Genomic DNA, 5870 nt, shown 5'->3' on the forward strand with positions numbered 1-5870 from the left:
GGATGGAGTTGAAACACATTCTTCTTAGTAAAGTATCACAAGAATGGAAATGAAAATATCCAATGTACTCAGTAATAATATAAAGCCAGTAGATGATCTAATTCACACCTACAGAGGAGTAAAACTCATTTCCATTCAAGTTGGGAGAAGGGGGAACAAAGGAGGAGAGAGAGAGGCAGAAGGAGGTTTGAAATTCTCTGAATGGGCCCAATATAGGAGTATATGGCACACTTTTTAGGTGTGAGACACAACTACAGGAGGGACTCTTCCCAATAACCTCAAATATTGCAACCTGGTTATTTGTACACTCACATTAACCTGAAATTAAAAAATAAAATAAAATAAAATAAACATTTTTCTTTTTCTTTAGCCTTTTTCAGTGAGAGGTGGGTCACTTGTAAATTATCAGAGTAACACAAAATAATATTAACATGTTACATATACTTGCATAATTCAAAAGATATTCCTGAAAGATAAGGTATGTTGTATTTATTTAGGGTTATGTGAATATTTGTTGTGGTTTCACTGCCAGGCCAATTCAATGATCATGCTTTTTTGTCAAGTAGAGTCTGCCTAAATAAATAAACCATACAATCAAATTATTTTTTTAATTTTTTATGGTCATGATTAATTCAATTAATTCTTATAGGGAGATCTGTTTATATGAACCTAAATAGTAAACAAAAGATAGGTGACTGCATTTGTCTTCACTGATTTTGTCAATCATGGGGCTTGTTTTCATCATCATTATCATCATCAGGACTATTGTCATATTTCATTTTTCCCTAACAATATTGTCTGCTATTGAGGAAAGGAACTGTAAAGTTTCTTTTAATGTTTGTTACTCCTCAAGAATATTTTCATTTATGGAAATGAGGGAATGGGTGAGTTTGTGAAGTTAAATAGTCACAGGAATATTTGGGGAATAAACACTATTTTTGTCTGTTTATCTTTTGCTTTTATTATCAGTCTGGGCTTATGGACTATTAAAAGGCATACTACAAATGAGAAGTCCCATTTATAGGGGTGTGCGATTTTCAAAGAAGAATATGAATTTTCTATAGAAATGAGTGACTTGAACTCATTCTAAAACTGTGGGCAGGAAATGAACTGGAATAAAAGAGATATGCATCCTTCAGAATCTAGTCAGAAAAAGAGAAACTACATTAGCTATTTCAAAAAGGACTATTTTATATAGGCATTTAGTCACAAAGTTGATGGGGGCTGTGAACAATGTAAAAGAGATTCATGAAGAAATTCTGATATAATATGTATAACTGCAGAAAGCAGCTACTACCATTAGAATTATGATATATAAGAAAGAATTGGGGTTATGAGGCCCAGAAAAATGAATAAAGGACTTTCAAATCTTTCAGAACAGGTCTGTGAAAAGAGAGTGCTGCCTAACTGGAGTTGGTTTCTAGGAGTTTAGAGGAGGATTTTGTAGTGCTGGAGTCCTCAAGCAGATCATCAGGTGGACACACATTGTACCTGGGATCTTTGTGTTGGGCTCCAGCAGCAGCCTCACCCATGGACCATGACAAGTGGCCTGCCCAGAATCTCTCAACAGGCTGACTGAGGATAGGATACCTCTGACAAAGCCAGTCTACAAACCCTGGAATAAATCCACATTTCTCCAAATGTGAAAACACCAGTGCTCAAATGCTAGAATCAAAAAAACTCAAGGAAGCATGACACTGACTAAAAAGTAAAATACAACACCAGTGACCAATGTTAAAGAAAGAAGACTTCACTGAAAATTCCAGCAACAATGAAAATAAATAAATGGGACCTAATAAAATTAAAAAGTTCTGCACATTAAGGACACAGTCAACAAAGGAAAATGGCAATCTACAGAGAGGGAGGAGATATTTACATGCTACACATCTGACAAAAAAGTGAGAATCCTAATCTACAAAAAATTCAAACAAATCAAGAAAATATTATACAATCCATTAAAAAGTTGGGCAAAACACAAAAACTTTTCTTATGAAGATAGACTAATGCTCAACAAACGCATGGAAAAAAAGCTCATCATCTCTGATTATTAGAGAAAAGCAAATCAAAACCATACTGAGATATCACCTACCCCCAGTGAAAATGGCTCAGGTCATAAAGTCCAAAGGAACAGAAAAATAAAAATATCCAGGTACAGGACGGTTAAATATAACTGTAAGGATTCAATCCAAATAAGACTATTCCCAAGATATATCCCCAGTCTGGATATAATAATCAAACTCCCAAAGGTCAAAAACAAAGAGAAGATCTAACATCAGCAATAAAAATAGAAACAAATAAAATAAAGGAGCTCAAATTTATCTGGCAACAGACTTCTCATGGAAAACCCTGAATGCTAGGATGTAATGGGATGACATATTTAAATTACTAAAGGAAAAAGTTGCTACTGAAGAATATTGTATTCAGAAAGGCCATTTTCTGAATGCTTTTTCTGCATCTACTGAGAGGATCATATAGTCTTTGGTTTTCCTTCTGTTGATATGGTGAATAAAGTTTATGGACTTGTGTATATTAAACCAGCCTTGCATCCCTGGGATGAAACCTACTTGATCATGATGTATGACTTTTTTGATGATAAGCTGTAATGTATTGGCTAGGATTTTGTCCCGACCCGTGGGACAGCAACGGGGGATGCAGGAACCACCTAAAGGAGAAAAACAAACAAGGGGCGGGAGAAAGGGAGACAAGACAGTTTTCTGATCAAGTCTCAAACTTTATTAAAAAACCTGTGCCTGGAGACATGGCAGAGTTGGACGTCGGTCAACACTGCCAGATGGAGCACTGTCGGCAGCGAGATTTTCTTCCATTTATTTGTGATGGTTGTTCAGGAATATTTTGCCTTGAACACAGAAGCAAGGAGTCTCATGGTTGTCCTGAGGTGACTGTAATCAATGAAAAACTGAAGACAGATAATCATAAATCTTACCCATGCTCATTCAAGGATTGTGCTGAAAAAGAACTTGTGGCAGTTCTATGTCCTTATTGTGAGAAAAACTTTTGCCTAAGACACCGTCATCAGTCAGATCATGAGTGTGAAAAATTGGAAATCCCAAAGCCTCGTATTCTGCCACTCAGAAACTTGTTAAAGATATTATTGATTCCAAGACAGGAGAGACAACAAGTAAACGACGGAAAGGTGCCAAAAATAGTCAAACAGCAGCAAAGGTTGCATTGATGAAATTAAAGATGCATGCTGATGGGGATAAGTCATTGCCTCAGACAGAAAGAATTTATTTTCAGGTTTTCTTGCCTAAGGGCAGCAAAGAGAAGAGCAAAGCAATGTTCTTTTGCTACGGATGGAGCATTGGAAGGGTCATAGACTCTGCAGCCTCTCTCGCCAATCTCAAAAATGACAATAACAAATTAACAGCTAAGAAATTGAGGTTATGTCACAATACTTCAGGAGAAGCCTTACCCTTGGATCAAACTTTGGAAACCTGGATTGCTAAGGAGGATTGTCCCTTATATAATGGCGGAACTATTATCTTGGAATATCTTAATGATGAAGAACAATTTTTGAAAGACGTTGATTCTTACTTAGAGTAGTTGTTCAGTGATTCAAGCCAGAAATGAGAAGGCAACTTACACATACATTTTAAGTGAATATCTTGTTATATAAATACTATTATTTTTAAAAGTTGTGTTTTAGCTTATTTCCATTTTGTTACTTTTTACATTATCAGTTTTCTATTAAATTTGACTTTTTGTGTTTTAAAGTTTTAACTATCAACTGAAATTCAATTATTAGCGCATTCTTCTATTTAATTAGCTTTCACTAGGTTATGCTGTAGTAATAAAAACAGAAGTGTATTTCCTGATGGATTAATGTCAGCAGTTGATTGGCTGTTGTACTGTTCCATATCATCTTCATTTCAGGATCCCAGGATTGAAGCTGAAGGAACAATCCCTTTGGGGGACTTTGCTATTCTTACGGAAGAGGGAGAAGACATGATAGAAATTTCAGCCCTGAGATACATGAATTATTTTTACTTTAAGCAAATAATATGGCCAAGCCTGCCATCACAGAGACAAAGTGTGGTTTACTATCTACTTAAAATATGATTTATCAGTTGTTGTGTGTACATGAATTATAGAAATTTAAAGATTATCTCATTCAGTCTTCTAAAATATTAACGAAGAATGTCAGGCTTAGGAAGGGAAAATGTTTTTCTAAGTGTCATCTATCTTTCTGCATTGGACATATTTCTGACCAAAGACTTCCTGTAATAAGATTCATCTTTTTTGTTAGTGTGAGTGTATTATAATTTTTTAAAAAAATGGATTATTTCCACTTCATTACCATCTCTCTCTATATATATACCCAGACAAACACATGCCAAATTTTTACCAATTCAAATGAATACTTCTAACTAATGTCTTCCATCTGTACCCAACAAAGTACTACTATTCAGCAAGAATAGAAATTAGTTCTATCTGTTCTTTTCCCCTTTTCTATTATAAATGTCATAGACATGTGTAGTAGCTTCAGGTGTAGTTAATAGAATAAACTCAGAATGCTTATTTGGTCTATTTTCTAATCTTGATATTCTTTTTTTTTTTTAATTTCTTAGTATTTGTGTTAGTTTAATCCAAATTATTTTTTTTATTGTTAAATCATAGCTGTGTACATTAGTGCAATCAAGGGGTACAATGTGCAGGTTTCATATACAATCTGAAATATTCTCATCAAACTGTTCAACATACCCTTCATGGCATTTTCTTAGTTATTATATGTAGACATTTGTATTCTGCCTTTAGTAAGTTTTGCCTGTACCCATTCTAAGATGCACCATAGGTGTGCCCCACCCATTACCCTCCCTCCATCCTAAACTCCCCCCCTCCCTTCCCTTTCCTTCACCCGTTCCTCATAGTCTTGTGCTGTAGTTGGGTTATAGCCTTCATGTGAAAGCTATAATTTAGCTTCATAGCAGGGCTAAGTACATTGGATGCTTTCTTCCATTCCTGAGATACTTTGCTAGGAAGAGTATGTTCCATCTCCATCCATGTAAACATGAAAGAGGTGGAGTCTCCATCTTTCTTTAAGGCTGCATGGTGTTCCATGGTGTACATGTACCACAATTTGCTGGTCCATTCGTGGGTCGATGGGCACTTGGGCTTCTTCCATGACTTGGCGATTATGAGTTGGGCTGCAATAAACATTCTGGTACAGAAAAAAAAAAAAAAAACTGTGCCTTATAAGCTTTACGGGGAAGGCGGGTGTGTCTTGATGGGAGGTTCAGAGGAGTTGTTAACTGGGGATTGGCTAGAGTAAGTAAGATGGGGCATAAGGTAATTGGTTGGCTAGTTGCCCGGTAAAGTTACCGGGAAAAGGTGAAACTGTTTTTTACTTAAAGAGGAAGTAAGGCCGAGCTGTGCCTTGTATGGCTTCCGACATCGCCTCCCTTTTTGTTTTAAGGAGGTGGGCATTAACCGAGAGAGGGAGTACTGACCTGGCTCCTCTCGTGGATTTCCCAGATCCACATTTGTTATTTGCGGTATCTTTTGGAGAGGAGAGGTAAGCGAAATTTTTGATACCAACCTCTATGCAAGCCAGGTTTGCTCTCAGAGAAAAGTCAGAGGGGGTATGATCCTTCATTTGACTTCTCCTTGGGATCGGGAGGTCGAAGGATTGTGGGACCTTCTCTTGCAATGCCTTGCTGTGCACTCACCTCGGTGCCCATACCCTTTGTTCCTTTTATTAGGAATGGGTAAGTGTACCTCTGATCTATACACTGCCCTCATTATGAGGGGAAGCCATGAGATAAGGAATGGTCGGCTTCCCGGTCAGATAAAGCTAAGCAATGGTAGTGAATTTGAATTGGTTTTGCTAGTGCAGAGTCTATTTGTTGTTT

The 5870-nt window shown here is 36.7% G+C and overlaps 1 pseudogene across 1 annotated transcript; it reads left to right on the forward strand.

The window, feature by feature from the left end:
• Positions 1-2758: 2758 nt before the first annotated feature.
• LOC128572753 (AN1-type zinc finger protein 1-like) lies at positions 2759-4990 on the forward strand (annotated as a pseudogene). The gene has a single exon (XR_008376244.1). The product of XR_008376244.1 is annotated as an AN1-type zinc finger protein 1-like (transcript).
• Positions 4991-5870: the final 880 nt, after the last annotated feature.

This window comes from Nycticebus coucang, chromosome 20, assembly GCF_027406575.1.
Source record: "Nycticebus coucang isolate mNycCou1 chromosome 20, mNycCou1.pri, whole genome shotgun sequence".
Classification (NCBI taxonomy): Eukaryota; Metazoa; Chordata; class Mammalia; order Primates; family Lorisidae; genus Nycticebus; species Nycticebus coucang.